Genomic DNA, 12,399 nt, shown 5'->3' on the forward strand with positions numbered 1-12,399 from the left:
GACTCTGAGGAAACATTTAATATGAAGAAAGAGAAACTATTAATTGATTGGATAGTTTGATAGCTGTTTCAGTCCCTTTACTTATTATATTCAAGTGGATATGATTTTAAATTTTGATTGAAATGATTAAAACTCTAGATGTTAGTACTTGGGACTTAATTTTCAAATTGTAGCTTTGCCATTATTCCTGTGAAACTGAGGTGGAAGAATTCGCTGGAAAAGAAAAAAACAAAACATTAATTAAATGGTAAATAATTGTCTGACTAATTTAACTATAATTAAAATGATTGATCCAATTCTTAAATTTGAAGTTATGCTTTAGTTCAAAAATACAAAACTGGTAGGGATATTAATAATTGTATCCCATATTACCATTGTATACCATATTACACTCTCCATGTAATACTAAAATTTAAAAAGAGGTGCATTTTCAAACAATAAAAAAAGGAAAATTCTGGTTGTTTCTTATTGCTTTTGGGTTCATATAATGACATACTATTGTTAATGAACAACTACATCACTATTCTAACAGTTGAATTGCATATCAGGCAAAATTGAATTATAATATAAAACTAAAATCTTTAAATAATAAGTATATATACATATAGTTGACCGTATAACTTAAAATATGAAGAAGGTAGTCAGGGTTGGGGTCAAAAAAGAAGAACAAATAATTTTTAACTATTTAATGTCCAACATTTCACCCCACTTTGCAGGGCTTCGTCATAATAACTTATTGTTGTAATTTTTTAATAGTTTTTTGTATCTTTTTAGCCCTGAGGAAGCCCTGCAAAGTAGGACGAAACATCGGACATTAAATAGTTAAAAACTATTTGTTATTCTTTTTTGACCCCAACCCTGACCATCTTCTACATATTTTAAAATCTTTGAACTCTCATTTTCTTAAAACTTAGATTTTTGAGTTGTTTATTTATACATTAAGTGTTTACCTTCTATTTGTGTTCCTTCAATGCCAGAAAAGTAGAGCATCTTAGGATCTTGTAGATGAATTGTCTCAGTGTATGCCATTCCTGAAAATGGTAACTATTCATGAACACAACATACAAAATATACGATCCTCAAAACAAATTATACACTTTTTTTTATGAATAGCTAACTTTTTTTTCAATTTTATGTGATAATGTATTTAGTATGAGTACCCGGAATTTCTCGTAATGTCACGTTAGGAATATAGAGTTAGTGTTTTTAGAAAAAGTTTAGTTTTTGAATTATTCAAAAATATATATATTTGTGTACTCCAATGTGCTCTATTTAAGTCAAATATGCTGTGTCTTCACTAATACTGGACCTATTTTCATGATTTTTTATTTTCTTGTAAAGAATTTAATTTTTTTTTTTTTCAAATGAGTATCTACAATGCTATGCAAAATGCATAGTTTTTGAGTATAGTTTTCGAACCCTAGCCTTATTGCATATCTATAACATAAAAATAATCACCACTAAAAATTTCACAGTGAGTAAATGGTATCTTTCTTATAAATACATATATAATGTATATGTACATACAATCACATTTTTATAATTACCTGAGGCAAGCAGTAGATGCTGATGCACAAAGGCAAACAGCCTACTGTGAATAATTCTGTGCTACATCATTGTTATGTTTAAACACCACCTGAAAAAATAAAATAACTAAATTTAAAGATCAAAATCGTATGAAATATTTAGATGAAGTATATTAATATAAGATACAGGAAAAAACTGTTCATACTGTGCATTTGAAGTATGCTACTAGTGGAGTGTGGACAAAGCTATATTATTATTGTAGCATTGCAACCAGCAAAAGGACTCATTAGTTTTCACTACTTTGGCTATTATAAACAAATAACAATACAAACATATTTTGTAAAAGTGTGACAAATTTCGTTGGCAGACAAAATATTTAGGAACAGTGAAATTGAAAATTTCCCTGAGTAAATACTCCTACTCATCACAGTATTTTCTTTAAGTACGACGGAGAGATCCAATTACCGTGAAGTCGACTAGAGTTGGTTCAAGAGGAAGATATGCCATAGGCTACAAGAAATCTCGAATTTACGTAACACCGAAGATGTCGACACGTACATCGATCACTCTACACTAGCAGTCATATAGTCTGCGAAGCTAGTCATACTCGACACTACCCTACATATCGCCCGAAGCAATCATATTATATAAACTTTTGTAATAACTTAAATGACTTGTGCTAAAGGTAGACAACACAGATAGAGCAAGAAGATCAACAAAGAAAACTTTCAATCCAAATCAGAAAGAACATGAACCGGTGAAATCAGTGAAAAAGAGGAATTAAATTGTCACATAATTTTTTAAGTCAGTCCTAGTGGTGAGAGGCATACTAGGGGTGGTAAAAGGCATGTACAATTATATATCACCATAGATTTAGATCCGCAATAGACATTTTTTTTTTTGGAGTGAAAAATGAATCACAATGTGTAATTATTATTGTGTTTACTATCATTTTTAAATGTAAACATATATATTATAATGTTAATCATACTAAACGTACATTGTAAAGAAATATGTAACACTAAAAATGTAAAATATAAATATACAAATAATGTATTTTTTCAATACATTACTTTTCACTACTTTGACTATTATCACTACTATGACAATAAAGTAAACATATTTTGTAAAAGTGTGAAGAATCTCGTAGGCAGATAAAATATTTAAGAACAGTGAAATTGAAGATGTTTCCGATCAATACATTTATTAATCGGAGTGTTAGCTAGAAAAATGGCGTCTGACCAGAAGGCCAGTTTTAAAAGTCATATGAGATGGTTTTATAAATTTATGAAATTAGTTCTACTTTATTGTTGCCACCAGCTTCTGAATTATTATACAACTTTGAAACTCTGCTAAGTAACAAAATTGATATCGAGAATTCTAAAATTTCAATTTCCGGAAAAAAAGACCCGCAACTGCCACAATAAAGGTATTTAATAAATTACAAGAAAAAAATTGATAAAATGAAATTAATTTAAAATAACGGGTATAATTTATGAATTAATATATGCACAAAGTAGCTCCGTGACATTTTAGGATAAGGATTATTAAATTAAATTTCTCTCAGATTTTTGTGTTAGTAACATTTAACACACGTTCACCCCCACGTCTTCAGTTATCTGGGGATGGATGGTTTTGAATTAATTATCGAATTATTATTTTATAGTATAGTTATGTACTGTACTTATACAATCCATACAATGTGGTGAAACAGACATACAATTATTTTAAGAATATTCAATATAATGTAAAAAATTCCCGTTTTAAACACACGTCTATTTTAATTTAGTTAACTATAATGACCAAGTACTTTCCATTGAATAGAAACCAATTTTATTCTCACTGTACGTATGCACTGTAAATGCGACCAATATAATAGATTGGCTTATCAAGTGCATTATTTATGCATTATGATTTATTAATTTTTAAAGACATAATATTTTTAGACACACATTAAAGGAACCCGACGTCACATTAAAGGAAACTTATCAGATAAATTAAAAGTAAGTGATTACTTGTTAAAGCCTGCAAGAGGTGGTATTCATATATACACCCATACACTCTATGAGAGAATGTGTTGTAACGGGCCTGAAAACTATTTATGTTTAGCATCAAACTTATGCACAAAGATTAGGGAAAAGCACCGCTGAAGCACGTATGTTATAACAAATCTAGACCTTGACATACCCATACAAGATGTGGGAGAAGCATTCAGGCCATAGGTCGCCAGAGACGTCCGAAGACTTCTGCGCGCAGACAGATACAGAGGGCAAAAAGACCCCCCTCTCTCCTATTGTCAACAGTAACTACTGAAGATGTGAAGAAAGTTTGCCACGTTAACAAATGTATATTGACGGTTGTGAAATATACACCTAAAAAAGAAAGTGACCCACAACAGTGCTTCAGAAGCCAGCGATACGGCCACACAAAGAACTACTGCGGCTATGCACTGCTATGCGTACGTTGCGGGGAATACCACATCAGTGATTGTCCTCGGACCAGTCCGCCTAAACGTCCCAACTGCTCCAAAGACCACGTGGCTTTGTTTAGGCAATGTGAAACAAAAGTAACCTTGCTGGAACAGGCTGAAGCCCTGAAAAATAAGCTAGCGGAACAAAAGAAGACTACCGTAGGCAACAACAGACCTGCCACAACTCAAAGGAGGGCTGCCAGGATAGTGAGAGTGCGCCCTACTCAGAGAAACTGCGCTCCACTACCACACCACAAACCGACGGAGACTCAATAACAGAAGACATGGAGGATTCCGAACCACTCCACCAAGTATTGGTCTCAGAACAGTCACAGTTGGTGATGCAAATGAACGCCATGTTCTCCAACCTCTACACAAAGAAATATAATTCAAGAAATGGGAGGCCAAGATTTTCAAAAATGAACGCTCACAGCATCCTCAACATCCAGAACGTCCGGATAAGTCAACTCACGATTCAAGTGCGGATGCATCGATCCAACTACATCACGTGGATTTACCGGCGTTCTAGAGGGTCGGTAAGAGAGCAACAGCACCTGTACACCTGTGGGGCCAAAACCAACCATCACTAACTTTTTTCTATTCAATGGAAAGTACTTGGTCATTATAGTTAACTAAATTAAAAGATACGTGTTTTTAAAACGGGAATTTTCGACATTATATTGAATATTCTTAAAAGAATTGTATGTCTGTTTCACCACATTGTATGGATTGTATAAGTACAGTACATAACTATACTATAAAATAATAATTCGATAATTAATTCAAAACCATCCATCCCCAGATAACTGAAGACGTGGGGGTGAACGTGTGTTAAATGTTACAAACACAAAAATCTGAGAGAAATTTAATTTTATGATTTTTATTCCTTTATTGTACTACAAAAATCTATTATTAAAATTTGAAAACTACCAACACTTAAGATTTAGAAAAAATAAACATCACACTTAGAAGAAAGGAGTATATAAAATATTGTTTGAAGTAGTAATCCTTTTTTTTATCCTAAAATGTCATGGAGCTTCGTGCATAGATTAATTCATAAATTATGCCCGTTATTTTAAATTAATTTCATTTAATCAATTTTTTTCTTGTAATTTATTAAATACACACCAACACCTTCCTCACAATATATGTGTCTTGTGTCTCTTTGCTTTAGATAAAAAAATTACATTTATAAAAAAATGTACCTTAAGAAAATACTGTGATGAGTAGGAGTATTTACTCAGGGACATTTTAAATTTTACTGTTCTTAAATATTTTATCTTATTATCTTGTATATTTATCTATTACATTTTTAGTGTTACATATTTCTTTACAGTGTACGTTTAGTATGATTAACATTATAATATATTATAAAAAATTATATATATTTACATGTAAAAATGATAGTAAACACAATAATAATTACTCATTGTGATTCATTTTTCTCTCCAAATGGTGATTTATAATTGTACATGCCTTTTACCACTCCTAGTATGCCTCTCACCACTAGGACCGACTTAAAAAATTATGTGACAATTTAATTCCTCTTTTTCACTGATTTCACCGCTTCATGTTCTTTCTGATTTGGATTGAAATTTTTCTTTGTTGATCTTCTTTCTCTATCAGTGTTGTCCTGTTTAGCACAAGTCATTTAAGGTATAGCAAGTGATTACAAAAGTTTATATAATATGATTGCTTCGGGCGATATGTAGGGATATGACTAGCTTCGCAGACTATATGACTGCTAGTGTGAAGTGATCGATGTATGTGTCGACATCTTCGGTGGTACGTAAAGTCGATATTTCTTGTAGCCTATGGCATATTTCCCTTTGAACCAACCCTAGTCGGCTTCACGGTAATTGGATCTCTCCGTCGCCGGTGATCAGACGTGATTAAATCCATCTCAGTGCAACCTGTGACCCGGTGTTGTTGTCTGGTCAGCAGAAAGTCTATTGTTGATGTCGACTCAGTCCCAAAATGGCGGAAATTATGAATGCTTGTGAAATATGAGATGGTTTACCGTGAAGGCGGTTTTGACCAATTGTCTCCCTGCTAGGTTCGCATTGGGGTTGTGCCATAGACTGTGACTAGCATTAAAATCTCCCTCTAGCCAATGGTTGGTTTTGGCCCCACAGATGTAAAGGTGCTGTAGCTCTCTCACCGACCCTCTAGGACGCCGGTAAATCCACGTGATGTAGTTGGGTCGGTGCATCCGCACTTGAATCGTGAGGTGACTTATCCGGACGTCCTGGATGTTGAAGATGCTGTGAGCGTTCATTTTTGAGAACCCTACCCTCCCATTTTACTTTACTTTAAGTCCCAAATTTGTAATTTTCTTCTAAGGTCTTCTGAGAGATCTGCAAAGTCGGAAACGTTGACCCACACAAGGTGAGGGAATGGCTTTTGAATGCTGGAACATAATTTTTCAAAAGTTGGGGTTTTATAGTCTAATTATTAAATGATGTCCAATGTACAAAAATAGTAGTAATTTTGAACTGATGATTAGAGTTCGATTCTATGAAAGTAGGGCCGTCCGTGCTTAGGTGGTTGAGGCATAGTTTAGAAGTTATTACTAAGAATAGTAAACTGAGAACTGCGGGGATGTTGACTTTTTTCATTTCGTAGCAGTACCGCAAAATTAAAAACTTGAGTCTCCACCATGGTTAGAATAGGTTGGTCACCTCTAGATAACTCCCCCATATATCAGAAATGACCAGGATGGGGGTCATTAAGAAATAAATAAATAAAATAAAAGATCTTATGAAAGTCATTAATCCGTAAAGGTATATATTTCATAACAAAAAAATGTGGTGCGGTGCAACGTATCACACAACTTTCCCTTAGTACCCTACATACATCAAGTTTTGTGAAGATTCGTGGGATCGAGGGAAGTTATTGTGATTTTTGAAAAAAAAAAAAATAAATAACTAAAGCCCGGGTAAAGTGAAAATCATGATAAAAAATCAGTATTTTTTAAAAAAATAAAAATTCATATTTTATCGAAGTGGGAATAACATATATTAATTTTATTCCGTTCAAGACTACATCAGTTTAACAAAAAGATAGCGGAGCAGTTATGCATTCGCGAAAGATCCACACAAGGTGAGGGAATGGTCAAAGATTGGGTTGTCTCGGCTTTTCCCGAATCTATATTTTTCTTTTTAGTTATTCATATATACTTTTTTAATATTTAGGGTTTATCCACTTCTTATAATTGCTAATAATAATAACTGTTATTTTTTTAAATAATCAAAAAGTAAGGGTACTTTAGGGGAAGATTTTTTAATGTATTGTCATTTAGGCTCTGTCAGACTATTTCAATTGGGATTAGAGCTAGCTGATATTAAAGAACATTTAATTTTACTTGGCATTCCCAGTTTAATCAATATCCATTTTAGATAAAATCGAAAAAATGTGAAAAATCGATTCATAATGAGGCACTTCTGGTCGGTCGATTTTAGCAAAGAAGTTATAACTGTCACGTCCCAAACATTTACCCAACTTAAATATATAATTCCAGTTTCGTACAATTTTTCAATTTTGGGTTAGGCTTTTATTCTGTGAAACTTGGTTAATTTGGACTGTGTGACCTCATAATGTGTATTACCGCCGAAAAAGCGAATTTGAAATTTCGAACCATTGCAATATTTCCCCCTACTATGTATTCCATATATAGGTAAGCCCAAGTAAAATAAAAGTTTTTATTTACTAATTGATGACGGATTGGGCATGGTCATAAATGGGTACCTACTATTTGCTTTCAATTGTTCTCCAAATTCTGACGTTTCAATTACATCCATATCTGCACTGATATTTCGTTTGTTTTATTTAATAAAGATCAATCATTATTAATGAGTGATTGCAAGGGCGTAACCAGGATCAAAACTAGGGGGGGGCAAGCCATAGTCAATCAGGTTGTGACATTTTAACTCACGGAAAAGGAGCATGAAGCCAAAAATATATATAATTGTTGCAGTGCTGTATTAGTTATTACAATTATTGTTTGTTTAAAACAAAAATTTTTTTTTTCACTCCTAGGGGAACAGCTACCTTCTCCAGCTCCCCTCTAGGTACGCCCATGACTGTGTTACATCGCATACCCCATAACCGTTTACCAGAAGTTCCGATCCATCATAATTTCAGATCAACTCTTACATCGTAGGTCCAAAACCAAAGTTACGTAACTATTAATTTCTAAGAGCATTCTGTGTTCGAATTAGGGCTATATATTTTTGATAGCAGCTATTTTCTAATTATCATACACGACGATTGATCGTATTGAATTTTTAATTAGTTACGTCGCACGTCCAGTCAAGTCTTTTTGGCACCGCGCAGTGAATCGAAATCCTCGTTTAATTATTACAAAACCAAACATAGACAAATTTGCAGATACGCTACTTTGACTTTGTAACGACGACAGATAAAGTGAATGCGGAGGCTGCATTATCGTTGCTAAAATCAATATTACTACTTAATGTCATATCAGTGACCAGTAAGCGATAATTTTTAACAATACCAAAGCCAGGTTCAAACAATCGGTCATTTTCGACCAAACTATCAATCCAAAATTAAATCCAAGAGTTATGCAAAATAACAGAATTGTAATTTATCAATGAATACTGTATTGAATCTTTCTTGATGTCATGACCATAACTGGCAATCTGACCATCCCACCTCCTAATTCCACCATTTTAACCACACCCATATTTGCACCGATATGTGAAATTCGTACATTTCTTTGATAAATCACAGTCATTACTCAATAATAATGTAAAGGTAGATCCCTGCATCATGGGCATCTCCTGTAAACTAGAATACGAAAGCATCATAATTTCAGATTCAAATACCATTTCAGACCAGCAGGTAATAATAAGCAGGATCATTATTAATTAATTATAAGGATTACAGGATTGGGTCCTACGTAATATCATAGCTAAAAATAATTAGCAATGATTTGTGCCATACCATATACCAGATTCAAACAGTCATTTTCGACCACACCCTTGCAGCGAGTGTTTGAATCTGGTATTTCGTATGGCACAAATCATTGCTAATTATTTTGAGTTATGATATTACGTAGGACCCAATCCTGTAATCCTTATCATTAATTAATAATAATCCATATCACATAGAACCACTGGACCCGAGGCCAGAGCCCCGCCTTCCGTAAGGGCCTCGCTTCCCATCTTCTGTTATTGATAATTTTAAACGAACAGTTAACAGAGAGGTATGATTAATTAATGGGGAGTTTATCGCTGACGTTGTTAGAATATTATATATTTTAATAAATAGACTTTGAAAAAGTGATTTATGATTTTGTCGACCAAAAATAAAGAAATGTGCCTACAGTAAATGTTTAATTTTTTTTTATTTCTCTGGATCTCAGGATATGAGGATTAGATTTAGCAACCATATGGGATTTTTAGGTTGTATTACTTCATTGCCATGTAGTAAAGAATCAAATCTTAATATTTTAAATCATGAATGTTAATTTCTATATTTCTAAAAGTATTTCCTCCTATCTATTTTCGGTTATATAATTCATCCTTGAGTGTTTACTTTTACCAATTACAATTGCATGAGTTTTAAATACATTATGTGTACCAAAAAACTTTATTTTAATAGACTTATATACTTATTGAAACCTCAATATCTATATTGTTTTATTTAAATTAAATAAAAAAAAAGCTTAAATGCTATATAATATAACTACTTTATTCTTAAAAGTTATATGAATGATGATGAAATTATATGAAAAATGGATAATAGAAACTTGATCTATCTAGTCCACGGAGTTCATGCAGTAGTAGCATACAGGTATGTGTAATTATAAATGTAATTTATTAATACGAATATATATGTTTTAGAATATCCAGCCATTTAAGTTTGATAAAATATACTGTGGATTAGATTTTTTTTTTTTAATTATATGAAAAATGCATTGTTATAAAAACAATAGTTGAGTGAAAAACCAAAAAGAACTGGTGAGACGGAGGTATAGTAGATATTGAAACACAGATAAAAGTTAGCAGTGTTCTTTAATTTTGTTCATTGAATTCAAGAAGTGTCAGTGTCTATGATCATTTAGTTCTTTAAAGATGAAAGATTATATTGTCTGCTAGTTTAATTTGCTTCTATTGGGTTAAACACAATGAGTATTCCATAATGATTTTATTTCTGACTAAATTATTTTAGTGTTACATCAATTTATAGAAAAGAAATTAAATAAAAACAAAGTAGCATTGTCACTAAAAGAAAGCATCAACTAAAAAATAAAAGAACATGGAGATGAAAAACATCAAGAAGAAAAGTGATAGACTATCTATATTGATAGTTGCAGAAGCCTTACAGAGCAAGAGGTCCTGCCTGGATGAGAGTCTGGAGAAGAAGAGACAGATCCTGGAACCTGTGCCTCACTCCTGTTCTCCTGGCGCAGGACCAGAGGATGGATCAATAGCTCAATTCTTAGAAGGACCTTCCCTTCATCGATAAGAGTCCTGCGTACTATATAATTCCACTGTTCATATATTTTTAATAATAATGAATACCTTGATAATAAATGTATTAATATATAAATTGTGTTAACTCGTTTTAATTCATTAAGTAAAACTGAATTAAAAATTCAAGTTTGGGAATGTAACGTCCGTACAATGACAACGCGCAGACGTATCGATTTCAACAGGCCAATGCATTGATTTTATAAAGAAATATGCACATGCGTACGTACGTACTGAAATCGACATAGCAACAATATTGGTTATTACTCAACAACCTTCCACAACTGAAAATATATTTTATTATCATTCGCAAAGAGACGATTAAAAGTTGTTGTCATTCTTAGGCTTAAATTTAGAATACTAATTAAAAATTGTAAAGATGAATTAAAGAATACTTGAATAATATTTCTTTTTATGATTAGGAATTATTTTCTAAATCATTTTAAAGATCGCTGTATTACAATGCGTATATCCAACTGTCGAGAGTGCATTTGAGACATGAAACCGCCATCTATACTACCTCCTTACTAAAATATCATTCATCAAATCTAGGAATACTAATTCTCCAAGAAATCTTCATCTTACTTTCCTCCTAAATTTGACTATTGGCATATCACCTATCTCAGATTTATATAATTGAACTTCTCTTATTGGGGGAATAAAATATTCGATATTTAACGTATGAAGTTAGAACTTTTTAAGCCAACAAAATACATAACACAACCTGAGTTATAACACCATAACTCAAATATAGTATATCAATTAAGATTCATTTTAAAAGTTTATTCTTTTATTTATTTTCACCCTCCTTTGCCCTGAGCAATATGGCTGCTTGCAATTGTAAGATGTTTTGCATGGCTGTGTAACGATACACTCATCCAGTACACATGCTATGTTAAATTTTAATTCATACATAATGAATTACATCTTCCGGCGTTCTACTCGGTGCTAGTCCGTTTGGGTTCCAAGCTTTTTGTGGGTTGTACCCACAACCGTCTTCTAAAAATCAATGAACTCAACCGAAAACTGTGAGTCAGAGGTAAAAAGTTTTATAGTGATTGTGAGTTCCATGTGAAATTCAAATAATGTTTTACACAAGTACTTAAAGGAATATTAAAAATATGGCAATCATTTTTTTTTTTTTTAGGCTTACTACAACATAAACTGGTACCATTGACTTGAAATTCTCAGTTCAGCTTTGTGACACGGCTGGAGAGTGAAGAAACAACCTCTATGAAATAATTAATGATTAGATATCAAGTAATGATTGAATCTCAAAGTGAGTAGGAAATGCTGACCCCAAGGACGATTACAGAAAATTGTATGTTTAAATGTTATGTAGAGAAATGTTTACAGAAATGTATTCACATTCAGATGGTCGATCATTCTTAAAATGTACTGTAACTGAAAGAACACCAAAATTGGAGAATTGCCTGTAACTATTTAATTGAAAACTAAGACATTTCACACCCTTCAATTAAAATTTTTTCAAAAATATGAATTTGCCCTAGAATTGGGTTTTCTTAATATGTTTGAACAGTTAAATTTGGTTCAAATTGAAATAAATAATTTTTTTTAAAAAAGTTAAAACAAGAGACCAAACTGATTTTCCCACAATTTTGATCATTTTTTGTTTTTATTCTGCATAAAATCCCACATTTTATTATTATTTTTTTGGGACAAATTTTGATTTTTGTTGCATACAATTTATTACTTGAACTGAATTTAACATGTTATACACATTTATGTGTATGTATGCCAATATTTATTCATTTTATTATTTTTTCTCTTGTTTAATTTGTAGTTTAATATTGGAAAATTTGGGGTAAAGTAAGGCATTGATTAACATATGAAAAGTCGAATTTAACCAAAAAAAAAAAAGTAAACGCAAGAGACGAATGTAAC

The 12,399-nt window shown here is 32.2% G+C and overlaps 1 long non-coding RNA gene across 1 annotated transcript in view; it reads right to left on the reverse strand.

Annotated features, from left to right (window-relative positions):
• Window positions 1–12,399, reverse strand: part of LOC106690802 (uncharacterized) — a 16,710-nt gene continuing 4,311 nt past the window's right edge. Inside the window, exons 2-5 of the long non-coding RNA XR_001344676.3 lie at window positions 10,347–10,501; window positions 1,548–1,636; window positions 951–1,031; window positions 1–213 (exon numbers count right to left, since the gene is read on the reverse strand). This is a non-coding gene — a long non-coding RNA (uncharacterized lncRNA). The remainder of the gene's footprint in view (window positions 214–950; window positions 1,032–1,547; window positions 1,637–10,346; window positions 10,502–12,399) is intronic.

This window comes from Halyomorpha halys, unplaced genomic scaffold (assembly GCF_000696795.3).
Source record: "Halyomorpha halys isolate HHAL.00 unplaced genomic scaffold, Hhal_1.1 Scaffold1876.1, whole genome shotgun sequence".
Classification (NCBI taxonomy): domain Eukaryota; kingdom Metazoa; phylum Arthropoda; class Insecta; order Hemiptera; family Pentatomidae; genus Halyomorpha; species Halyomorpha halys.